We start from the raw sequence: 27537 nt of genomic DNA, 5'->3' as shown, positions 1-27537 counted from the left end.
TGTGCCTATGACAGTAAACCTGACAATGGGAAACCTTACCCAGAGGCCTCCTGAAGCAAGAGGACTGTGTCCCTTGGTATTGTGAAAATTAAGGAGACCTCAAATAAAATTGGAATCAGGAAAGCCTGTAGAGAAAGCTGTCAAGCTCTACCACTCATTGTCAATTACTCCAAACAGGAAGAGATGCACCTTACATCTCCCACAGGAAGTTGGCTGCTACTTTACTGCCCCAGAAGGAGGAAGAATTTTTCCTCCCAGCAACAAGCCCAGCCAATGGAGCCATCGCCACCCTGAACTCTCACTCTCCTCCAATGTTTCATTTAGAACAGCCCCTACCAACTCCCCATTTTCTCTATAAAAGCAAGCTCCCCTCCTTTGTTTTCTGTATTTGTCTATGGTCCACCATTGTTTCCATTTTCTGAACTTCAGTTTGTCTGGCTATTCTTGAATAAACTCATTTTGCTAGTAAGGTAACTGGCTATTTTATTTCAAAGTTGACATTACATGGTGTCAGAAGTGGGATCTGAGGGAGGTGACCCCCAAAAGATGGTAATCCCTGAAATTGAGCAAGTACCCCCATTGAGCCCCTTGTGTTCATTGCTTCCATGAGTCACCACCTACCTTCAGTTTGGTAAGTCTCCTCTTGAATTCTGAGCTCAGCATTCCTTGCTTTTTGAACTCTCCAACTTTATTCAGAATCATGAGAGGCTTTGTCCTTTCTGATTCAGGGCTTCATCCTTGGTGTCAAGGCTTTGTTGTTGGTGAGTGCTTGGTTATTTTCCTTTAGGAAGCATGCTGAAACTTCGGTAAGTTTCCTTTTGGAAGTGGGCTAGCTAGGAATTTTCTTTTGTCCTTGGGGAAATGTGAGAAATGGGATACCAGTCATCTAAATGTTTAAGGGCAGCCCTCCTTCAGGGACCCCAGCTAGTTTTGTGTTTAAAAACTATGGTCTCTATGGGCCAGCCTGGTGGCGCAGCGGTTAAGTTTGCATGTTCTGCTTCTTGGCAGCCTGGGGTTCGCTGGTTCGGATCCCAGGTGTGGATATGGCACCGCTTGGCAAAAGCCATGCTGTGGTGGGCATCCCACGTATAAAGTAGAGGAAGGTGGGCATGGATGTTAGCTCAGGGCCAGTCTTCCTCAGCAAAAAGAGGAGGATTGGCAGTAGTTAGCTCAGGGCTAATCTTCCTCAAAAACAAAACAAAACAAAACTATGGTCCCTCTTCAGGTGAATTTTTAACTAAATGAACTGATTTAACCAAAAAAAATTTAGAACACCAATGGCCATCATAGGGAACTTTTGATCTCCCCAAACTTGCTTTTCTTAGAATTAAATTAGACAGTCATGGCTCTAAAATAAAACAAACTGAGTGGTACGCCTATTTAATTGGTACCTGGAGTCTTCCAAACATATCCAAGACTCCAGAATAGCCTCTTTGCCAGATGACAGTTCTAAATCAACCAAGATGAACAAACCATTGAAAGAAGTCAAAGCGGCTTCTGAAGCCTCACGTTCCTCTCCCCTGACTTGTCTCAGGCTTCAGCTATGACACCATACATTTTTCTCTTCTGAAACTCCAGTCCTATTCATTATTAGGATGATATTTTTTAGAAAATATCATACTGTATTTCTTTCTCTCAAAAGGGGTAAATAATTCTAGAATTCAACAGCACGCAAATAAAAATCTTGGTTTAAAAAACAACAACAAACTCTTTGGCCATCTGGGCAGGTAAGCTTAACTTAATCTATCTGCCAGAAACGCAATTTGGATCCAACTATTCTTTCGAGTTTTGTACCTGAGACATGGTTAAAAAATTTAAAACAAAAGCTATAAGAGCTCTGTTTATGTCTATGTGTCTATGGATGTATGATAGTTATGTGATTTTTTTAAACATCTGGATGGTTTTACCAAAATTAATTTGTAAAAGAGCTCTACTCAATTGGCTTGAAATTAAGTGCTTATAAATTAAGTATTCCTAAATCTCAGAAATATAATAGAAATTAACCCAGATGCTTTTCAAGTTTATGTGATCTATGATTAATCTTTAGTAAATAAAAGCTATCTTAAGGTTGTTAGTTTAATCTAAACAGGCATGTCTTTAGAGTCATCAACACTCAGTAATGCAGACACACAACTTTCACTCTACCTGGGTTTATCAAGTTCATGTTACCTCTGTTGCAAAATTTGTCAGCAAGAAAAAATAAGATGATAGCTAATTGCTTTAATAGCACATGAAGTTTTTTTGAGTAATTTAAACATAATTGTCGGGAACAAAATTATTTAGACAGATGAAAATGAGAAGATTTTTTGGGTGCAATAATTATATTTTATGCTATGTGTGCTTGAAAAATAGCTTCCAAAATCTTTTTGATAACCTGAGTTTTGCTAAGTTAAATTAAATGATGGAATTTTATTGAATACCTGGATCACTTTCCTAACAAGATAAAATACTAAAACATTAATTACTGAACATAGATTTATCTACTTTTGGCTTCCTATTGCAAAGAAACCGAAGATAAATTTGGGTCTGTTATTAATCACGTCTTGTACCACATTGAAAGATTGCACTATTTAAAAGGGCATATACTTCTAGAAAATATATTTATAAATTTGCCAGTTCACAATTACTTTTTTCTTAGTTTTCACTAGAAGTTAAGGATTCTAAGGGTTAAGAATTCTAATATATGTATCTAAAGCTACCAGAAATTAAAAGGGAAACACTTTCATATGCAAGGAAAGTAGGATGTATGTTTTGGTTAAAGAAGGTATGAGGAATGAAAATGCATTTTGTTGAGGGAAAAGAAAGCACTTTTGTCTTAAAGAGAGGCTGGTTATTTCAGAATTGGAAAGAGGAAAGCATAGGACAAAATCTGAACATAAAAAGAAAATTGTAGAAGGTTTATGAAAAGGAATCTTGGGAAAGGAATTGTATGCACAGTCAGAGCTGGATAAGATTGGAATGAATGAGTTTTAATATCAAAAAAGCAAAATTGAAATTTGGCTTTCTTTTCTGCTAAAAATACAAGGTTTTCTTGGTCTGCTTTTGATAACAGATTGTGAAAGCTTCTTTACCTTTTAAGTAATATGCCTAGAAAGCAGATTTTTTGCTTTATCAGAATAATTTCCTGCATTGTTTTTATCAGTTCTTCTAACATTAAAGGAGTTCACTTTTGTGTACTACTATGTAGCCTTTTGTACTTGCCTTTGAAGTCCTTTGTTACTTTGGTCGAATGTCACTTTTTAAGGTGTATTCTCTCTTCTTGTACTTTTCAAGGCCTAAGATGTGCTCTGTATTTAATATTCTAAGGTGGATTGACAATAAAATGATGCAGATGGGAAAGAACTGAGGTATTTGATTAAAAGTTCTAAAAACAATGTAAACATTGAGACTTCTTGTTGCAATAGTCCACAGGGGGGCATTGCATGCCAATTCATGATTTGTGGAATTTTCCATTCTGTCATTAGACACCTGAAGTTCACAAACAACTCCTGCACACAGACAAAAGACAACCCTGTTATTGTCTCACAGGGATCTTCTTTGATTTTTATTAATTCATACTCTTCTTCTGACTTCAGACTTCTCAAAGACAAGGGTTGATTTTTTTAAAAAATAAAAAAGGTCAGTGGGGCCGGCCCAGTGGCGCAGCAGTTAAGTTTGCACGTTCAGCTTCGGTGGCCTGGGGTTCACCAGTTTGGATCCCAGGTGCAGACATGGCACTGCTTGGCAAAGTCATGCTGTGGTAGGCGTCCCACATATAAAGTAGAGGAAGATGGGCACAGGTGTTAGCTCAGGGCCAGTCTTCCTCAGCAAAAAGAGGAGGATTGGCAGCAGATGTTACCTCAGGGCTAATCTTCCTTTAAAAAAAAAAAAAAAAAGGTCAGTAAAAGGCAACCAAAGCAAAAATAAACAAATGGGACTACATCAAAAGAAACCATCAACAAAATGAAAAGACACTTACTGAGTGGAAGAAATATTTGCAAATAATATATCCGAAAAGGGGTTAATAGTCAAAAGATATAAACAACTCATAAAATTCAACAGCAAAAAACCAAATAATCCAATTAAAAAATAGGCAGAGGATCTGAATAGACACTTTTCAAAAGAAGGAATACAGATGGCCAACAGGTATGTGAAAAGGTACTCAACATCACTAATCACCAGGGAAATGCAAATCAAAACCACAATGAGTTATCACCTCACACCTGTTAGAATGGCTATTATCAAAAAGACAACAAATAACCAGTGTTGGCAAAGATGCAGAGAAAAGGCAACCCTCGTGTACTGTTGGTGGGAATGTAAATTGGTGCAGCCACTATGGAAAACAGTACAAAGATTCCTCAAAAAATTAAAAATAGGATTACCAGATGATTCAGCAATTCCACTTCTGGGTATTTATCTGAAAAAAAACCAAAAACAGTAACTTGAAAACATCTGTCCCACCTCCACGTTCATTGCAGCATTATTTACAACAGCCAAGACATGGAAGCAAGCTAAGAGTCCATCAACAGATGAATGGATAAAGAAAATGTGGTGTGTGTGTGTGTGTGTGTGTATAATGCAATATTATTCAGCCATAAAAAAGAAGGAAATCTTGCTATTAGCAACAACACAGATGGACCTTAAGGGCATTATGCTAAGCGATATAAGTCAGGCAGAAAAAGACAAAAACTATGATCTCACTTATATGTGGAATCTAAAACCAAGCAAACAAAACAAAACAAAAACTTGAACTCAGGGATACAGAGAACAGATTGGTGGTTGCCAGAGGTGGGGATGGGAGGTGGTGGAAATGGGTGAAGGTGATCAAAAGGTACAAACTTCAGTTATAAGTTCTGGGGATGTAATGTACAGCATAGTGACTATAGTTAACAATACTGTGGGATTTTTTTTATTTTTTTGAGGAATTTTAGCCCTGAACTGACTGCTGCCAATCCTCCTCTTTTTGCTGAGGAAGACTGGCCCTGAGCTAACATCTATGCCCACCTTCCTCTACCTTATATGTGGGATGCCTACCACAGCATGGCCCGCCAAGCGGTGCCAGGTCCGCACCTGGGATCCAAACCAGTGAACCCCAGGCCACCGAGAAGCAGAATGTGTGAACTTAACCACTGCACCCCTAGGCTGGCCCCCTGGGTTGTATATTTGAAAGTTGCTAAGAGAGCAGATCTTACAAGTTCTCATCACAAGAAAAAGGTTTTTATAACTATATATAGAGACAAATGTTAATTTGGCTTATTGTGGTGATCATTTCACAATACATACAAATACTGAATCACCATATTGTATGCCTGAAACTAATATAATGTTATATGTCAATTATATCTCAACAAAAATATACACTAACTTTAACAAGAACGTCTCAGTGGTTGGTAGAGATTCCCAAACACTGGACAGCCAGTCAGTTGCATCAGGATCACCTGGGGAGCATTTGACTCATGCCTGATTCTCAGCACCTACCCCGTGGAGAACCTGATTCAAGAGATCTAGGGTAGGAAGTGAGCCAGAGGTGGCAGAGACTCCTTTTTTCTTGTTAACAGCTTTATTGAGACATAATTCACATACTATACAATTCACCCTTTTAAAGCGTACAATCCAATGGTTTTTAGTATATTGACAGAGTTATACCATCATTCCCAAAATCAATTTTAGAACATTCTTCATGACCCCCAAAAGAAACCCTGTGCCAATTAGTCATCAGTCCCCAATTTCCCCATCAACTCAGCCCTAGGCAACCATTAATTTACTTTCTGTCTCTATAGATTTACCTATTCTGGACATTTCATATAAATGGAATCATATAGTTTGTGGTCTTTTGTGACCAGCTTCTTTCACTTAGTGTTTTCAAGGTTCTTCTATATTATAGTATGTATCAATATTCTATTCCTTTTTATAGCCAAGTAATAGTCCATTGTGTGGATATATCACATTTTATTTATCATTTTATTTATCAACTTATCAATGGACTTTTGGGTTGTTTCTAGCGTTAGGCTATTACGAACAATGCTGCTATGAACATTCATGCATAAGTGTTTGTGTGGACATTTTTAAAGTGTTCCCCTAGGTCACTGGTTCTCAATCAGGGGTGATTTGACCCCTCAGGGGACACTTGGAGATGTGGGGAGACATTTTTGGTTGTCACACCTGGAGGAGGTGTGCTCTTGGCATCGAGTGGATAGAGGCGAGGGATGCTGCTAAACATCCTATGATGCACAGGGCAGCCCCCACCAGAAAGAATTATCCATTCAAAAATGTCAGTAGTACTCACGCTGAGAACTCCTGCCCAAGGTGACTCAGGTGCACAGCAAGGAAGTTTGGGAATCACTGAGGATCCTCATTCTTCCTCCTTCTGATTGAACTACATCTGGACAATTTCAAACTTCTAAATCCCAGCCTTATTTTCAAAAACCCCTTCAAAGAAGGAGGCCCCACATTTCTTCAGAATGGTCTGAGATTTATCATTTATATGAGGTGTTCTTAACTTGGGATCCAGGGCCTTAGGGACTTTATGAGCCACCTGAAAATTGTCTACCAAATTGTATGCACACATCAAGTTTTCTGGAGAGAAGGTCTTGATTCTAAGTGGGCCCGTGAGCCACATCCTTCAGGTCTTTTAACCCAATTTCCTCCTATTCATTTCTCTGTGGCAACTCTTCACAGGCAGAAATTCTGTTATCTAACATCAATTAATCAAGACTCAGAGCTGAAAGGGAGCCACTGCGCAGATAAGATGGAGACTGAGCTGCTTGTCCAAGGTAACTCTTGCCTTGGGGCAGAGACAAGCCCAGACCTTTCCTCTGTGCCACACAGCAAAGGAGGTTTTAATAAAATATTCCAGCAAGGTGGTTGAGAGCATAGGCCTTGGAGTCAGGTGGCCTGGAATTCCTGCTCCGCCACCACTGAAACCATTCTAAACGAAATATAACCTCCCTTTGACATGTCAGTATGAGGTTTCTTGCTGCTTTTGAAGGCACTTTTTGTGCTTAGAATTTAAAAAGTATATTCAATGAACTATTTAGTATGTAATCTTCTGACAGTGATAACTGCTATGAAGAAAAATGAAGCAGCGCAAGGGGGATGGAGTGAAGGGTGGGAGGAGGGCATGGAGGGTTTGCATAGGATGGTCAGGGATGACATCTCTGGGGCCAGCCTAGTGGTTAAGTTCACATGCTCTGCTTCAGTGGCCCTGGGATCACAGGTTCAGATCCTGGGAGCAGACCTACACACCACATATTAAGCCATGCTGTGGTGGCATCCCATATACAGAGTGGAGGAAGATTGGCACAGATGTTAGCTCAGGGCCAATCTTCCTCACCACCACCCCCAACCCCCTGCGAAAAAAAAAAAAAAGACATCTCTGAGAAGGTGACACTTTAGCAGAAGAAAGCAAGGGCTGGGCCATGTGGCCTTCTGGGAAAAGAAAACTTCTGGCAGGAGGAACGGCAAGTGCAAAGACCCTAGAGCAGGATGGGTACTTGGCTCAGCCATGAATCCAGAGGGAGCAAAGAAGAGGGCAGTAGGAGATGAGTCAGAAAAGCAAGAGCAGTGGATTGGAGTAAGTACCCTGAGAGAGAAAGGGAGCTGCTGGGAGGTTGGAGTAGGAGTGACATGAGCTGGCTTACAGGGGAGGATAGGGGTAGAAGGAGGGGGACCAGTTCGGAGCCTATTTTTTTAAAAATCCAGGTAAGAGGGGCCGACCTGGTGGCTCATTGGTTAAGTTCGCATGTTCAGCTTCTCAGTGGCCCCGGGTTCGCTGGTTTGGATCCTGGGTGCAGACACGGCACCATTTGGCAAAAGCCACGCTGTGGTAGGCATCCCACATATAAAGTAGAGGAAGATGGGCAATTCAAAGATTATGTTCTAAAACTTCAGGACAATGTATAACACCTTTAAAAGTCTGCACAAAGCATTTAACAAAGGCCCTTTTTTCTAAGTGTACAATTTAACCCTAGACCAATCACCTTGGTGATTTAATATGCTGAATACTATATGATGCCATACTCTTAAACATTACAAACACTGTAAGTACTAATCAATAAATATTACATAGACCATTTCTAAACTTAACACAAAAATATTAGTACAGTGGATTTAACCTCATCATCTCTAAAACTAAATCTAAGACTTTCCAGCATAGAGTCACACACTCAGTAAGGAAACAGTTATCACCTCTGGTGAACTGGAAGGGTACCTTCTCTTTGACTGGGCTGATCAATCAGATAGTGTTAGCCAGGACATAGGTTCTAAAGATGCAGAGATCCAGAGAGAAGTGTGTGTGTGTGTGTGTGTGTGTGTGTGTGTGTTTAATGATAAGGAGGAGCAAGTGCAGAAGGACTCCTTGCCCTCCCAGTAGGTTGTGATGGGGTGGGAGTCTAACGGCCCAATATCCCCTAAACTCAAATTACTCATTGCTAATTCTTTTGTAATTTCCTTCTACTTTATCCTCAGATTTGAAGACAATATTTTATAACCTCCACTCCTGTTGCTTCACCGCTTGATCAGATTCAACCATGGGTGTGGTTCTCAAACTTGGCTGCACAATGGAATCAACTCTGGAGCTTTATCAACACTAAGGCCAGTGTCATGCAGAGGCCCTGATTTAATTGGTGTGGGGTGAGGCCCAAGCACCAGAGTTTAGCAGCTCCAAGGTGACTGCACTGTGCAGCCAGGGTTGAGATCTGTTGCTGGAAGGTGTGATGCTCATCAAATGAAAGTATTGGCCACAACTTCCCAAATACTTTTAAGTCTTGTGACAATTCAGAAACTCTTTAAAGTCTTGGAGTACTTGGGGACCAGGGCAAGAATACTCAGCATCATCATTCCTTCTTTCAGTGTTTGTTGAGTGCTTACTCTGTGCAAGTCATTCCTCAAGGCCCTGGAAGTACAGCAGTGGCTTAGACAAATCTCTGCCCTGTTGAAGCTTACATTCCAGAAGGGAGATAGGTGACAGTCGAAGAAGAAAATAGATCACTGATAATGTGGAGAGCAGCCATATAGCATAGTGGTTAAGAGTATGGACTTCAGCCGTCTAGAATTTAAAATCCCCACTTTGTGTGACTTTGGGCAAGTTACTTAACCTCTCTTGCCTCGGTTTCCTCATGTGTAAAAAGCAGATGATGATAGGAAGTTCAGTACCTACTTATAAGGTTGTTAGGAGAATGAAAAGAGTAAAATGCTCAGACCAATTTCAGATGAGTAGAAAATACTCAACAAAAATTAATCATTATTTTAACATCAGATACTGATAATATTATGAAGATAAATCAAACTGGGTTAGGAGATAAAAGATGTAAGAGTGAGACAGAATAAAAAGATAGGAGGGAAAGGGACGATTGTTATTTTAGCTAAGGTGATCAAGAAAGGCCTCTCCGAGGAGGTGACATTTGTGCAGAGACCTGAATGAAGAGAGGGACAGAACCATCAAATATCTGGGGACGAGAGAATAGCAAAAAACAAGGTCCTAAGGTAGAAGACTGCTAGGTGGGTCGAGGAAGAGGCAGAGGGCTGAAATGCATGGAAAGAATGGGAAAATAGCCCATTGTGTTGCTCAGCACATCTGTTTGAGGACTGATCTCCCACTAGACTCTGAGTCTCTAGTGTTTGTATCACTAGGTACTGTGCCAGGCCATGGAATGTGCTCTATAAATGTTTGTTGGATAAAGCAAAAAATTAGTTATTAACCATGCATAGCTCCTCCAGTAGCAAATTAGCATATCAATATTCTAGTCTCAATGTTCACTCCCTAGTTCCATGCAAAACCCAACTGGGAGTCATGACATTAATGGAGATCTCCTAAGGCTTTATTTTATCAAAAATATAGTCAGCAGCCCATGAGAAGGAATGTCAGATGGGCCACCAGTAGATAAGAACAATGCAAGTCTTTTCCTTGGTTCTTACAAGTGAGTGGATATAATTCCCTGGAGTGCCATTATTATGTACAACTGCTTACATGCAGTCAAGGGTTACCAAAATCAGTGCTTTGCTAGTGTCTCCTAGGGACTGATTTAACGTTCAGCTGAGGAACCTGGCTGCCAAACCCTGCTCTTGGATGTTGCCATTTCCCACTGTGTATGTGCACGGCATAATCAGAATTCCTGCCAATTTTAGGTGGAAGCTTTTTTATTATTGCATCATTGATGTTGTTTAGAATGGATCATGGCTTTCTCTTGCAGTTTTTCTTACATTTTAATGATCTTTCTGTTTCTCTTCATCCTTAGCAATCTGGTTTGTTTTATAAGCACTGCAGGCTGTGGTAGGGAATGTGCCATCAACTCTTTTCTCTTACTTAGGTTTTAAATCATGTGTGCATTAGTTTTTGTGAATAATTGTTGCTTTAGCCCATCCAGCTGCCCCTTCGTTTTTATGTAATAATAGCATCCCATTTTTACTTTGGGGATCCCCTCCCCAACGCCATGTGGCCTTGGTGGGGCTGTGTAACCTGGAATCTTGCCTCCCCTGTCTCCCCCTCCTTGCCCCTGCCCCAAGAGTGCTCAGCTAACTAGGTTAGCCAAGAAGTGCACTTCCTTCCTCTGGTCACAGTGAGTCCCAGCTTCAGGGATAGGTTCTGATACACAGTCCTCACAATGAGTTGGCAAATTGATGCTCCTTAAGAGGGAGTGGACTGCCCTTTTCCTCTTGGACAGTGGTTCTTAAAACCAACACTTTTTAAAAAATATTTTGTTTATTTGTTATTATTCCTTTAATATATCAAAAAGAAATTCATAGATAATACATAATTTTAAAAAATCAATGATTCCTAACTCTCATACAAAAGAGAAATAAAAATAGCTTATAAAAAATAAAGATAGTTTATAATAAGATAATGCATCAATATGGAAATACAGGGGTATGTCTACAGTGGAAGACATAATAAGATAATCAGATGCTTGCCCTGAACATGTAGAATCATCATTAGCATGACAGTGACCAATGGACAAACGTGCAGGTGAGCTGTATGATATCTCTAATACCATTAGTGACATTACGATTGATGATGTGATATCTGAAATAGTGAAATAGTGAACAGCCCTTGATAAAATTTCAAACAAAGAAAGTACAATTTTCCCTCATTTGACATGGTAATATTCATGGACAATTCAGTGTATAGTAACACTGTGCACAATACATCTGGGGTCTACTGAGGTGCTCTCTGGGGTCAGGGGCCAGGCAATGCCATCTTTGCACTCTCCCTCTGCATCGTGCCAGGTCACCAGTATCTCCTGGAAGAGAGTTTGTACATTCATCTGTCCCTTCGATTTCTGTGGTTGCCACCCAGAGGACACCTCTAGATTGCCTGGCTCTGGTGGCCAGGCGGGTTTATGCTTGCTGTCCCACAGGACTGTAACAAATGGAGAAAGAGTTCTCACCACTATTACTCCCAGGGATACTAGAGCAGCAGACAGGCAACAAACTGACAAGCTCAGTCGTTCTGTGAAAGAGGCCTATTAGCTATCTTCATAGCTACAGCCTGAGGGGCACGCTTCTAATTAAACACATATTTAAGGCCATCTGTAATCTTCTCCCAAGATCTCAGAGGGTGGATGTTATCTTTGCACTCTCCTTTTGCCATGCTCCAGAGCACTGGTATCTCCCAGGGAGGAGCTTGTACATGCACTGGTACCCCAGTTTTTACATCTGGTGCCCTGGGTTTTGTGGCTGCCACCCAGGGGACACTCCTTGATTGCCTGTCTCTGGTGGCCAGCAGGGCTTGTGTTCACAAGTTCAACGGGATGATAGGAAAGAAAGAAACAGTTCTTAACTAGCTATCACCCCAGTGCAGAGGGAGCAGATAGAAACACCTATCTCTTAGCCTTCCCCTAAAAGACATATATTTGCATACTTTAAAAGCTGCTGTCTGAGGGTCTGCCTTCCAATCAGCCTGAATCTAGATGCTGAGATTCTCCCCTTTGGAACACTGACATGTCTTGGCACACCTTCAACTACTGGAAGCCACTCAAAACAATGTTGGCTGCTAGGACAATCATAGAGGTTTGAAAGAACAAAGAGTTAGGGCAGGGTTGAACAATAAGGCTCATCTCCAACATGAGACCACTCCTTCAAGACTGGGACAGGCAGCCAGGCTATGTTATCTAATACATAGAAACCAACTCTGAGATTCAAGGAAAATGGAACAGAGGAATAAATTTCAAATGAAAAAACAAGATAAAACCTCAGAAAAAGACCTTAATGAGATGGAGACAAGTGATTTACCTGATAAAGAGTACAAAATGACAGTTATAAAGATGCTCATCGAGCTTCAAGCTTGGGAAAGAATAGATGAATAAAGTGAGAATTTCCAACAACAAGATAGAAAATATAAGAAAGTACCAAATAGAAGTCACAGAGCTGAAGAAAACAATAACTGAATTGAAAGATATACTAGAGGTGTTCAACATCAGATGAGATGAAGCAGAAGAAAGGATCTGTGAACTTGAAGACAGGACAGTAGAACTCACACAATCAGAAGAGCAAAAAGAAAAATGAATAAAAAAGAATAAAGCAAGCTTAAGAGACTTATGAGAAAACATCAAGCAGACTAGAATTCACATTATAAAGGTTCCCAGAAGGAGAAGAGAGAGAGAAAAGGGCAGAAAACTTATTTGAAGAAATAATGGCTGAAAACTTCACACACCTGGGGAAGGAAACAGACATCCAGATCCAGGGAGCCCATGAAGTCCCAAATAAGAGGAATCCAAAGAAACCTACACCAAGACACCTTATAATTAGTGTCAAAAGTTAAAGACAAGAAGAGAATCTTAAAAGTAGCAAGAGAAAAACAACTTGTTACATACAAGCGAACCTTCATTAGACTATCAGCAGATATCAGCAGATTTTTCAGCAGAAACTTTGCAAGCCAGAAGAGAGTGGCAGGATATATTCAAAATGATGAATGAAAGCTTCCAAACAAGAAGATTCTGGCAAAACTGTCATTCAGAATTGAAGGAGAGATAAAGGGTTCTCCAAAAAGGCAAAAGCTAAAGGAGTTCATCAATATAGTCTGGCCTTACAAGAAATGTTAGAGGGACTTCTTTAAGCTAAAACCAAATAGTGCTAATCAGTAACAAGAAAACATATGAAAGTATAAATCTCACTGGTAAGGGTAAATACACAGTAAAATTCAGAATAATCTAATGCTGCAAAGGTGGTGTGTTAATCATTTATAAAGCTAGTATGAAGGTAAAGATGAAAAATAGTAAAAAATATAAGTACAATAATTTTTTCAGTGATATACAAGATAAAAAGATGTAAGTTGTGAAATCAAAAAACATAAAAATGTAGAGCTTTAGAATGTATTCCAACTTAATTGTCATCAACTTAAAATAGGCTGTTATAAATATAAGTTGTTTTATATACGCATGATGGTAACTGCAAAGTAAAAGCCTATAGTAAATACACAAAAGAGAAAGGAATCTGAGCATACCACTATAGAAAATCATCAAATTGCAAGAGAAGAAGAAAGGAACAGAAAAATTATAAAACAGCCAGAAGACAATTAACAAAATGGCAGTAAGTACATACCTATAAATAATTCCTTTATATGTAAACAGACTAAACTCTTCAATCAAAAGACAGAATGGCTGGATCAACTTTTTAAAAAACCAAAAACAAGACTCTATATGCTGCATACAAGAGACTCACTTCAGATGTAAGGACACTCACAAACTGAAAGTGAAGGGATGGAAAAAGATATTCCAGGCAAATGGAAACCAAAAGAAAGCTGAGGACCTATACTTATCTCAGACAAAATAGACTTTAAGACAAACACTGTAACAAGAGACAAAAAAGGACATTACATGATGATAAAGTAATCAATTCAAAAAGAGGATATAACATTTGTAAATATTTATGCATCCAGCAAAAGAGAACCTAAATATATAAAATAAATATTAACATATCTGAAAGGAGAAATAGATAGCAATACAATAATAGTAGGGAAATTTCATACCCTACTTTTGTCAATGGATAGATCATCCAGACAGAAAGTCAATAAGGAAACACTGGCCAAAAATGATACATTAGACCAGGTGGACCTAACAGACATATACAGAAGATTCCATCTAAAAGCAACACAGTACACATTCTTCTAAAGCACACATGGAACATTCTCCAGAATGTTATCATATGTTAGATCACAAAATAAGATTTAACAAACTTAAGAAGACTGAAATCATATCAAGCATCTTTTCTGACCACAATGGTATGAAACTAGGAATTAGTTACAAGAAGAAAACATGAAAATTCACAAGTATATGGAGATTAAACAACACGCTACTGGGCAACCAATGGGTGAAGGAAGAAATCAAAAGAGAAATCACACCTTCAGACAAATGAAAATGGAAATATAACATACCAAAACTGATGGAATGCAGCAAAAGCAGTTCTAAGAGGGAAGTTCATAGCAATAAATGCCTACATCAAGAAACAAGAAAAATCTCAAAATAAACAACCTAACTTTATACCTCAGGGAACTAGAAAATGAAGAACAAACAAGTCCAAAGTTAATAGAAGGAAGGAAATAACAAGGGTCAGAGTGGAAATAAACGAAATAGAAACTAAAAGGACAATGGAAAAGATGAAACTAAGAGCTGTCTTTTTGAGAAGATAAAGAAAACTGACAAACCTTTAGCTAGATTCATCAAGAAAAAAAAGAGGACTCATAAATAAAATCAGAAGTGAAAGAGGAGATGTTACTACAATACCAAAGAAATACAAAGGATCATAAGAGACTATTATGAACAATTATACACCAACAAATTGGACAACCTAGAAGAAATTAATAAATTCCTAGAAACATATCACTTACCAAGACTGAATCATGAAGAAATAGAAAATCTGAATAGACCAATTAGTAGTAAGGATATTAAATCAGTAATCAAAACCTCCCCAACAAACAGAAGTCCAGGACCAGATGGTGAATTCTAACAAAGATTTAAAGAAGAATTAATACCAAGACTTCTAAAAGCTCTTCCAAAAATAGAAGAGGATGAAATACTTCCAAACTCATTTTATGAGGCCAGCATTACTCTGATACCAAAATGAGACAAGGACACCACAAGAAAAAAATATTACTGGTCAATATCTCTGATGAACATAGATGCAAAAATCCTCAACAAAATATTAGCAAACCAAATATACATTAAAAGAATCACATATCATGACTAAGTGGGATTTATTCCAGGGATGCAAGAATGGTTCAACATCCACAAATCAATTAATGCGATACCACATTAACAAAATAAAGGATAAAAATCATGTGATTATCTCAATAGATGCAGAAAAAGTATTTGAAAATTACCGCATCCATTTATGATAAAAACTCTCCACAAAATGGGTACAGAGGGAATGTACCTCAACATAATAAAGGTCATATATGAAAAGGCCAGAACTAATATCATACTCACCAGTGAAAAGTTGAAAGCTTTTCCTCTAAGATCAGGAGAAAACAAGGATGCCCACTCTCACTATTTTTATTTGACATAATATTGGAAGTCCTAGCAGAACAATCAGGCAAGAAAAAGAAGTAAAAGCTTCCAAACTGGAAAAGAAGAAGTAAAACTGTCACTCTTTGCAGATGACATTATACACAGAAAACCTTAAAGATGCCACCAAAAAACTGTTAGAATTAACAAATTAGTAAAATTGCAGGATACAAAATCAGTATACAAAAATCTGTTGCATTTTTATATAGAGTTTAATAACAAACTATCAGAAAGAGAAATTAAGAAAAAAATCTCATTTATAATTGCATCAAAAAGAATAAAATGTCTAAGAATAAATTTAACTAAGAAAATGAAAGAACCATATCCTGAAAACTAAAAGAAATTAAAGAAGACACAAATAAATGGAAAGATATTCTGTACTCATGGTTTGGAAGAATTAACATTGCTAAAATGTCCATTCTAGCCAAAGCAATCTTCAGATTCAATCCAATCCCTATCAAAATTCCAATGGTGGGGCCAACCCTGTGGCCGAGTGGTTAAGTTTGCATGCTCTGCTTCGGTGGCCAAAGGTTTCGCCAGTTCAGATCCTGGGCGTGGACATGGCACCACTCATCAGGCCATGTTGAGGTGGTATCCTACATGCCACAACTAGAGGGACCCACAACTAAAATATACAACTATGTACTGGGGGAATTTGGGGAGAAAAAGGGGGGGGGGGAAGATTGGCAACAGTTGTTAGCTCAGCTGCCAATCTTTAAAAAAAAATTCCAGTGGCATTTTTTGCAGAAACAGACAGGAAAAAGAATCCTAAAATTTGTATGCAACCACAAAAGACCCCAAATAGCTAAAACAATCTTGAGAATGAAAAATAAAGCTGGAAGCATCATGTTCCCTGATTTTAAACTATTTTACAAAGCTATAGTAATCAAAACAGTATAGTATTGGCATAAAACCAGACAAAGATCAATGGAACGGAATAGAGATCCCAGATATAAACCTACACACAGAGGGCCAATTAACTAATGACAAAGAAGCCAAGAAGATACAATAGGAAAAGGACAGTCTTTTCAATAAATGGTGCTAGGAAAACTGGATAGCAACAAGCAAAAGAATAAAACTGGACCACTACCTTACACAATACCATACCCTCAAATTAATTCAAAATTATTAAAGACTTGAATGTAAGTCTTGAAACCATAAAACTCCTAGAAGAAAACATAGATGGTGAGTTCCTTGATGTGGTCTTGGCAATGATTCTTTGGATTTGACACCAAAAAGCAAAGGCAATAAAAGCAAAAACAAACAAGTGGGACTACATCAAACTAAAAAGCTTCTGCGCAGCAAAAGAATCCATCAACAAAATGAAAAGGTAACTTACTGAATGGGAGAAAATGCTTGCAAATTATTTATCTGATAAGAGATTAATATCCAAAATATATAAACAACTCACACAACTCAATAGCAGAAAAACCAATTCAAATAAAAAATGGGCAGGGGATCTTCTTTTCCAAAGAAGACATACAGATGGTCAATAGGCACATGAAAAGGTGCTCAACATCACCAATCAACAGGGAAATGCAAATCAAAACCACAGTGAGTTATCACCTCATCCCTGTTAGAACAGCTATTTTCAAAAAGACAAGAAATAAGCATTGGCGAATACGTGTAGAAAAGGGAAGCCTTGTGCACTGTTGGTAGGAATGTAAATTGGTGCAGCCACTATGGAAAACAGTATGGAGATTCCTCCAAAAATTGGAAATGAAAACACTAACTTGAAAAGATATCTGTCCCCACCCCCCCCCCCCCGGCCCCGTTCACTGCAGCATAATTTACAATAGCCAAGACATGGAAGCAACCTTAGTGTCCATTGCTGGATGAATGAATAAAGAAAATGTGATATGAATATACAATGGAATATTTTGGCCATAAAAAAGAAGGAAATCTTGTCATTTGCAGCAACATGGATGGACTTTGAGGGCATTACACCAAGTGAAATAAGTCAGACAGAGAAAGACAAATACCATATCATCTCACTTACATGTGGAATCTAAAAAAAAAAAAAAGAACTCAGATACAGAGAAGAGAATGGTGGTTGCCATTGGTAGGGGGTTAGGGGTGGGGGAAATGGGTGAAGGCGGTCAAAAAGTACAAACTTCCAGTTATAAGTTCTTGGGATGTAATGTACAGCATAGTGACTATAGTTAGTAATACTATATTGTATATTTGAAATTTGGTAAGAGAGTAGATTTTGAAAGTTTTCATCATAAGAAAAAAATTGTAATTGTGTGGTGATGCATGTTAACTAGACTTATTGTGGTGATCATTTCACAATATATACAAGTATTGAATCGTTATGTTGTACACCTGAAACTAACAATGTTATGTCAATTATATCTCAATTGAAAAAAACTGTACAAGAATGACTTTATATATGAGTTTAACTCTAGGCTCAGTTAGTTATCAACAGGCTTTCCACCTACATGAATGTCTGTTGGGATACTAGAAATTTATGTGGAACATGAGACAATTCTTCTTTGTATAGTAATGTCTCATGCTTTGCAGGATGTCTAGCATCATCATTGTGACAGCCCAAACTGTCCCCACAACTTTCCAAGATGCTCTCTAGGGGGCGCTGCCGCTCTCCCACTCCCCACGTTGAGAAGCGCTGTTCTGGGATCAGCAGCGCTAATCTAGAGCTGCTTGCAGCCATTTCTCCCAGCTTGGTGGAAGAAGCCACCTGTGGAAGAGAAGAATGAAGCCAACATGGAGAGGAGGGCAGAGCTGAGAGGCGGCAAGAGAGAAAGGCAGAGTCCTGAAGATATTATTTGAGCTCCTGAATCCATGTATCCCTGAAATCAGATAACATCTGTATTTCCCAGTTTACATGAGCATTAAATTTCCTTTTTGTTCGAGTTACATTGAGTTTGGTTTCTGACACATGCAACCAGAAAAATTAAGTCTAATATACGGTTCAAAAGGCAGTTGTAGGTATAATTTAACCTTTTTTTTTTCACTTGTTCAATGATACTTTATCATTACTCCTGACTTACTGTTTTCTTCTGCAAAGTAGGAATAGAAAGGGAAAGTGAACTCCAGGGTGTTATGTCGAAGTAGGTCAGACTTGTAAAGCCTATGAGCAAACGACTCCACCTTTTCTTTTTCTCACAGAGCTGATCTAAACTGACACACACACACACACATACACCCCCCACACACATACATGTAAGCCCTGGCAAGCATAGTCATATACTATGGGCACATTTTCTGGTCATACCTGATTGGACCAGGGATGGACCAATAAAATTCTCTTTCCCACGAATTTCAACCCAGGGCCCAGTGGACTGAATCACTGTCTCTAGGGATGGACCAATAAAATTCTCTTTCCCACAAATTTCAACCCAGGGCCCAGTGGACTGAATCACTGTCTCTAGGGATGAAGCTGTTAAAGTTAACATGAGGGGGCTGGCCTGTGGCCAAGTGGTTAAGCTTGTGCACTCCGCTGTGGCAGCCCAGGGTTTTGCCAGTTGGCATCCTGGGCGTAGACATGGCACCACTCATCAAGCCATGCTGAGGTGGTGTCCCACATGCCACAACTAGAAGGACCCACAACTAAAAAGACACAACTGTGTACTGGGGGACTTTGGGAGAAAAAGGAAAAATAAAATCTTAAAAAAAAAAAAAAAGGTAACATGAACGCTAGATTTGGGGAGGAGGAGAGCTATAAGGTGCTATATTCTGCCAGGTGCTTAAGGGGTAGGGGGAAACCCCAACTGATTAGCAGATGTTCGGAAAGAAGAAAAGAGGCACAAAGTTTCAGAAATTTTCCAGTTCCAAGACCCAACCCTTCCCAAGATCCAACCATAACCTGCCCTGCCTTGGGTTCTTCAAGAAGCCCTGTATCTTTAAGCAAATTTCCATTTTTTGTTTCTGTCTCCAGTGGGTTTCTTTACTTGCCTCTAAAGTAATACCTTATTCCTATAGGTATCCTAAATTCTCTCCTCACATCAAACCAGCTCACCAGGAAGCCACACAGTGTGCTGAGGGTAAGGGGGTGAGCTATCCCCTGCAGAACGACCTCCAGGGGCTGGGAGTGGGGGTGGGGAGGTAATGTGTTGCCCTTGGCTTTAATCAAAGGTCAACACAAGAAACAACCACAGGCTTTCATATTCAAATCAAGGCTTTGACCCTTGTCAGTTGTGTCTCTTGGGATAAGTTACTTAACTCCCCTGATCTTTACCCTTAGGATAATAACAACCTACCTCCCAGGGATGCAATGACAGCTAAACAAAAGAAGACAGAAGTATGCTCAGCACAGCCTCTGGCTCTCCTCCAGGCTCAGTAAACGTTGTTTCTCCTACGCCCTCCCTTTTCCTCTTTGCCACTTTGCTCTTCCTTAACTGTTAACCAGTTAACTTGTTCTGAGAATAGCAGCACAATAGGCAATACTTCTCTTGGATTTGAATTTTAATCAGAAATCCAGACAAAGCACAGAATCATGGAGAAGGATTTGGTCTTAGAAATTATCTAGTCCAACCCCACAACTGTCTCATTTATTTTAAATTTAAAAAAAGTTTTGTCAAGGTTAGAGTTGCATATAGGTTAAAGAGTCAACTAATTCTATAAGGTTTATGAAGACAAACAGCAGTCTCTAGACGTCATCCATCACCTCCCCCAAACCCCCGGGCCACCAGAGGACGTCTTTCCCTGTATCTGGCTGGTAACCTCCATGCCACCGAACACCATGCTTGGAACACCGCTTATTTTGGGGGATTAGGCATTATCTATTGACCTCTCACTACAGAAAATGAGGATCTGCTCCCTGATTTCACAGATCAGGAAGCTGAAGTGGTTCAAGATCAGTGACTTTCCCAAGGCCCCACTGAGTCACATAATCCCGGGTTGAGGCCAGAGAACCTGCCTTTTTTTTTTTTTTCCTTAAAGCTCCTTAGTATTTTCTCACACTCAACGCAAGTTTAGGAGCCACTGCCAAGGCACTGAAAGCTTTGGAGGTGGAACTTCAGCATTTAAGTCTTGGCACTGATGCTTTCTGGCTACGTTATCTTGAGCAAATCTTTTCTGAGTCTCAGTTTCTTTATCTCTAAAATGGGCCATTTTTAAGGACTTATAGGAATAAAGAGGGACGATGTGGTGAAATGCTGTATGGAGATGAGTGATGATTGCGAGTTCCAGCTACAAAGGCTTAGGCACATTAATTCACTTCTCAGGGCCTCATTTTCCTCATTAGGAAATTTGGGGTCCCCTGGCCCTGCTTTCCTTCTGCTCCTCCACTCCAGTTCAATGGCCTTATTTCTGTTTCTCCAGGAGAACTTGAGGCTTTCTCACACTTCCTGTTTTTCTGCCTTAAACATTCCTCTTTCTAACCCTCTACCCAGACTCTTCATCTGGCTAATCCCAATTCCGACTTCAGGTCTCAGTTAAATGTCCCTAGTCCAGATAAGCCTTCCCTATGCCCCTGTAGGGGAGGAAGACATTTCCTCTACCCACTCTGGGTCCTTCTGGACAGACAACAAATTAAATTCACATGAGACAGAATAACAGGAGAAAATTAAACTAAGCTTTATAACATGTATACATGGGAGAGACTCAGAAAAACTGAGTAACTCACCCAAATGACGGAAGCTCTCACCTTAAATACCATCCTCAGCTAAAGACAAAGGAGGATGTTGGTGGTGGGGGGGATCAGTTATGGGAGATTACCAGAAAAGCACAGTAAACAAGAGTAAGGTTAGTATGCAGATTTAAGGGCTTGCCTTCTGCATTGATGAGAGTTTCCAGAGGTAAGGTCATCCCCTCTTGTTCCTGGTACAGAGAGGGAGACATCTTTACAGATAGAGATTTCCTTTACAAATGTCAATGTCTCTTACAAAAGGTAACTTCTACTTTTCAGAGTTTCTCTCATGTCTGCAGTTTTTAAAAGTAACCAGCCCAAAATAATCCTCATGCCAAAGAGACATACCTTGGGGTGGCCAATTCCAGTCCCCCACACCTCCCACTCAGGGCTGCTCCCTCCACCTCCAGCCCCACGCATGCTCCTGCTCTGTGCTCTATGCTTGTTCTTCATAGGCTGGATCACACTGAGAGTCTATTCCAATTGTGTTCTTTCTTGAAGGACATCCAGCTTCCCCATGAGACTGTATGAACACAGGGACATCTGGCATGTCCACTATGGTACCCACAGCCCAGGCACAGGGCCAGACACAGTAGATATCCACTAAGCATTCTCGCCCATTTTGGCTGAATACCAGTCCACCTTGCTTGACCAGCTCACTGCTGCAACCACAAGCTCAACCTTACTCCTACAACTCCCTGACTAGACACGGAAAATCTGGTTGTCTTCAAGTTCATGTTTATTTAATGAAATCAAAGTGTGATAGCTGAATAGTAAGACAGGGTCAGCAGGAGGGACGTCCCCAGGCATGTTATTATTTACAGTGCATCCTGGAATGGCTGGTAATACCCTTCCTTTATCCCCTGCCACAGAGCTGTGGCTCTCATTTCTGTTAAGAAACAAAATCTTCTTTTATATGAACCCTTAAACATTAGAGTTTCAAGCGGCAGGGAGAGCCCCACTCTGTTTCAGAGCTGTGGGGCATCACTGTAATTCACACGGTATCCTTGCAACTGAGGAAGAGGAGCCAAAAAGAATCAAAAGCAGAAACAAAACAACTTTTCTGAAAAGGCATTCTGCGAAAGCCCTGTGTACTCACAAAAGGGCTGGTTGGGTCATTTCCAGCTGTACTACCCAGAAAAGAGCTATTTCTCTTTCTTAACTCTCAAATACAAAAATACTGCTCAGTGACAATCGTATGTTTCTGATTTTCACAAGCCAAAAATATTCCTTTAAAAAAACAAAGCCAACTGTGTTGATACTCTATTGTTGGAACAGAAATTTCTAGTGCTGAAAGAATTCATACCTAGAAATGTTTTCCATGTGAACAGCTGGAATGGGTGTTGTAAGGAGACTTTAACAGGCAGTAGGACAGTTTAGATGACAAATGATGACAGTTATTAAGAGCTTGGGTACTGCAAATGCAAGGTACGACAGCCATCTCCCCAGCCCTGCCCATGACAGGCATTGCTGAGTGATCACAGCAGTTGCACACGACAGTTGAGAAAGTTGGCTGCAGAATTATACTGCTGGGTTTGAATCCTGACTCTGCCATCTGACAGCTGCATGACCTTGAGCTGTTTACTTGACCATGCATGCTTTCAGTTAGCTCATCGATAAAGAAGCGTACCTACCTTGTATCATGGGATTGGCTGAGTGACTAAATGATTCAAGATATATATATATATATATATATATATATATATATATATATATATATATATATACATAAAGCACTTGAAAGAGTGTTTGGCCCAAAGTATGTACTCAAGAAATACTAGGCTTTTAAGCTAAAAACTATACATAACCCGAGTGCCCATCAACGAGCAAATAGATAAATTGTGGTATATACAAAGGAATACTACTCAGCAATGAAAAGAAAAAGCTATTAACATACACAGCAACCTGGATCTCCAAATAACTATGCTGAGCAAAAAAAGGTAGACCAAAAAAGCATATGATTCTATTTACATAAAACTCTTGAAAAGACAAACTAATCTACAGTGACAAAAAGCGCATCAGAGGTTATTTGGGAATTGGGAGGCAGGAAGAGGGGGATGCAAGGATTCCGAAGGGGCAGGAGGAGACTTTCATGGGTGATAGATATGTTTCCTATCTTGATTGTGGTGATGGTTTCACGAGTGTATATGTATGTCAAAACTCATCAAAGTATACACTTTAAATGTGTGATTAGTTGTATGTCAGTTATCTCTCAATAAAACTGAGAAAAAAAGAAATATCAGTCATTACCATTTCCCACTAATCCTATCCTTGTTAACACAGTGTCCTAGTGGTCACTACTAGATCAGAGTCAACACTTACTTCTAATCTTAATGGTTATCCCTGGTTTAGACGAATTTTTTTTTTTTTTTTTGAGGAAGATTAGCCCTGAGCTAACTACTGCCAGTCCTCCTCTTTTTTTTGCTGAGGAAGCCTGGCCCTGAGCTAACATCCATGCTCATCTTCCTCTACTTTATAGTGTGGGACGCCTACCACAGCATGGCATGCCAAGCAGTGCCACGTCCGCACTTGGGATCTGAACTGGCAAACCCTGGGCCGCAGAGAAGCGGAACATGCGAACTTAACCGCTGCGCCACCGGGCTGCCCTAGAGGAACTTTTTGATTCTCTCTCACTTATGAGAATTTATGATTCTATAACTTATTAGTCCTCTGACCTTAGACAAGTCACTGAAACTCTCTGAGCCTCAATGTTTTCATCAGTAATATGGAAATTATAATATCTCCCTGCCTTTCCGGATTGTTGTGAAGGTCAAATGTGGAACTGTTCCAAGTGCTCCAGAACACTGTGCAGTGAGGCAGACAGATGGGTGAGGCGTGCTGCATGAGTCTAAACATTTGATGTTCGCCAGCACTTGAATTTGATACTAGGTATCTCCTGAAGCAGGTCTGTTGCAAATATTATTTGGATTTATGATTTTTCTATGAATACTTTTGTTAGCTCATTTTTATGGTTAATCATCAGGGCTGTAGAGAGAAGGGATTCACAGATGTCAAATTCTGAGGGACCCAAGCCAGGCCACTTGGAGAGGCCTGGTTAGTGTCAGCGGGGATTGCTGTGTACAGGAACTTTCCAGAGGAAAGTCTGCCGCCTATGGAATCTTCTTTCTTCTGGCCAGGGGCCTCCGCCCTTTGATGAGTTAAAGCCTGTGCTGGGTGTCATAGCTGGGCTTGATGTCCTGTGTAAAAACAATCGTTTACTATCACTCCAGAGAGCCTGCAGGGGTGTTTGTAGGAAACAGCATCTGTTAAAAGACCTCATTTTGGGGGTGGGAGGGAGTTGATAAACCCAGAGTAAAGAAGAATAGAAACATACAAACTAAAATTGTACCAAATGTGTGCCAAGAGGTACAAATCAAAACACTAACAGTGGTTACTTTTAGACTAGTGGTTGGGAAAGCTTCTACTTTCTTCTCTTGGCTTAGTGAATTTCTAAATTTTCTACAATGAGTGGATATCGTTTTTGCAATAAGAAAACTTAAAAAAAAACCCACAAAAACTTGAAGTATTTCTGGAATGGAATTGTTACCTTTGTTCAGAAAAGCAAGAAACATTCTTGTTACCCTCTAACCAGTAAAGATAACCATCAACTATAAACAGAGAATTAAAATGCCTCAGGCCTACGTATGGTCTGCCAGCTCAGGCTTGTCTCTGAGAGCTGGGCCACAGGGAAGTTTCAGGAAGGTCTGGTACCCCTTGATACCCAAATGAAAAGGACAGCCACCTTATGTCCTTTAACGCTAGATCTTGCTCTGTAACCAATACAGGAATCCAAATTCTTCTTGAATCAGCATGTTTTCTGCCTGTACAACTAAACTTGAAACTAAGGATATTGTACCCCAAGCCTATCAGCCAATGGGTCCAGACCAGTTCCCACCAAGAGTGAGGAAACAGCTGTTGCTAGGTCATGGCCCCCTCTGCTCAACAGAGACCTGGCCCCACTGCAAACAACCTTTTAAAAAGGTATGGTGATCCCCAGAAGCACACAAAGCCCACTCCGGCCATGCCCACCACTGTCCTATTGTCTTACATTTCACTGCGGAGCTCAAACAATCAAACATCAAATCTCAGCTGTGACATTTACCAGCTGTGCAACCTTGGGTGAGATACCTAACTTCTCTACATCTCAGTTTCCTCATCACTAAAATGGGCACAATAGTATCTATTTCACAGGGTTGTTGTGAGGACAAACTGAATTAATATTGCACAGAGCTCTGATAGTGCCCGGACCAGAGTAAGTGCTCACTACATGTCAGCCAGTATTTTTATTACTGGCCAACGCCTCTGCTCAGCTTTTGAGCATCCATTCTCTGTGCCTCAGTAGGTTCCCAGCAGCATGTAAAACAAATCTTCATTCTGCAAAGGGATGAAAAAGACATTGAACAAACGCCCAGGCGATGTTTCAGACTTCAGTTTTATCCCAGGAAGCTACTTGGATGAAGTTCTGAATGCAGCTTCCTGGAGAGGCATTTTTCCAGGACTAGATCTCATTTCTTAAAGAGCAAGTTGGGGCCAAAATCTCAACCTTCAGAATTCTAAGAGCTGTAGGGGGCTCTGACCATAACGGGTTTTATTTACTCTCCAGCAGCTTTCACACATGAGCAGTTTTAAAAGGCTGATGCCCGGGCTATACCCCAAACCAATTAAACTGGGATCCCTGAAGGTGGAACCCTTCAGCATCAGGATGGCTTTAAAAGCTTCCCAGGTGATTCCAATGTGTAGTCAAGACTGAGAAGCATTGTCTAGGCCTTAACCAAATGTCATGGATTTGTAAATGTTTTCACAATGGTAATGGATCATAGGTGGTGGCTAATGTATGGTCATATTTAAAGATATAAGCAGATGTTAATAAACTGCCAAGTTTGGGGCCAGAAAAGGCTCAGGAATGGGGCCCTTACGATGTCAAAGCTCCATAGTATCCTCTCACCTTTTTGAAAGACACTTGGTTTGGGGGATCCCCAAATAGCACTGCTTGTGTTCTCGTAATTTACAGGGTTTAAGGGAACAGTTCCTTCCTATTTGATAAACCCCACCCAGCTCTAAATAAGAACTGCTTGCATGAGTCCTCAGGCAGGGCTGGGCAAAAGCAGGCCTGAGCCTCAGTCTCTGAAGTGGTCCTGCCCTCGAGGCAGTCAGTGTCTCACTGAGGAGAACTGATGAAGGGAAATAACCAACCCTCCAGCACCTGCTGAAGGTGAGCTGGGAAGCGGTGCCATGAAGCAGAGAAGGAAGCCATAGAGGGGCTCTGAAGACATGGGGGCAGCCACTAGGGCGGGACGTGAGGTGTGTGTCCTTAAAAAAGTTCCTCGACCTCACTGTGCTTCTGTTCCTTCAAATGTCACATGGGGCTAACAGTACCTACTTCTGGGTCATTGTGAAGATTAAGTGGGTTAGTACAGTGTCTGTAAAGTAGACAGCGCTTGGTACTCAGAAAAGCTTTACAGGGTTAGTTGTACTTATTATTGTTGTCAATATTATTATTATTAAGCAGCAATGGTTATTTAGACTCTTCTACAACCTATGAAATTTTCCTCAATAATATTCCCCTCACCTTTGAGAGGGCACAAACTCCTTTCCACTGTACCTTTGGGTAATGCTTCGGGTGCTCCTTCGATCTCTGATGCTCAAGGTCTGTGTTTATGTTATAATCTTGATTGACATCTACATGACCCATTATCTGACCTTCCACTTTAGATCCCATTTCTCTAAGGTCATTTCTTTTTTATCCTTCTCATTAAAACCACCTATCTTTCCCAAAAAAAGCTGTGCTGCCCTCAGAGACAGTTGCCAAAGTGGTGCTTGCTGCCTGTCCCCTGTGGGCCTCACACAGCATCACAGCAAGTGTCTCCTGCGGTCACCATGGGCCTGCCAGGGTACCTAGAATCGGTCAGGCTCACAGAGGACATACGAACCAGACTCACAGGACACTGATGTACTGGCCAGGCTCTGATTTATTGAACTACCGGGGGAGGGCACTTCTTGGTGACAGGATATTCCTGCCTGGGCTCTCCAGACTGTGCACCGCCCCCCCCCCCCCAAACCCCCCGCCACTCCCCCCCGCCCCAGCTGGCCTCCTCAGAAACCCAAAGTACTAATCAGAAGGCTGGTGAGCATCAAGTCAAAGCACGGGAAATTGGGTCTTCAGGGATATCTCCTCCTGGCGATACAAAGGCCTGATGAACATTCCCTGCCCCACAACTCTAGCAATTAGAATCTCCATAACTACGAGACATAGGAATTGCTTCTTCCCCTGGACAGAACTTGGAGTGGCAGGAGGAGGAGACCAGGCCTGTTGGCAGCCGTTTCCTAGACACTCCACCAACCAGTGGCCCTTGGGATTCCACATCCTTTTTCAGACTCTTGCCGTACAGTAAAATTGGCTAGGTTACAGCTCTAACTTCATTCATTCCAGGGGAAGTCTTCTAGTTGCCTTGACCACACCTGGCATGTTTT

General features: G+C 40.5%; 1 long non-coding RNA gene across 1 annotated transcript in view; it reads right to left on the bottom strand.

The window, feature by feature from the left end:
• Positions 1 to 2833: 2833 nt before the first annotated feature.
• LOC123275781 (uncharacterized) overlaps positions 2834 to 27537 on the bottom strand; it is a 33587-nt gene continuing 8883 nt past the window's right edge. The window contains exons 2-3 of the long non-coding RNA XR_006511855.2: positions 4362 to 4396; positions 2834 to 3854 (exon numbers count right to left, since the gene is read on the bottom strand). This is a non-coding gene — a long non-coding RNA (uncharacterized lncRNA). The remainder of the gene's footprint in view (positions 3855 to 4361; positions 4397 to 27537) is intronic.

This window comes from Equus asinus, chromosome 12 (assembly GCF_041296235.1).
Source record: "Equus asinus isolate D_3611 breed Donkey chromosome 12, EquAss-T2T_v2, whole genome shotgun sequence".
NCBI lineage: Eukaryota > Metazoa > Chordata > Mammalia > Perissodactyla > Equidae > Equus > Equus asinus.
The sequence above is the reverse complement of the archived record's forward strand: the minus strand, read 5'-3'. Positions and strand labels throughout refer to the sequence as shown.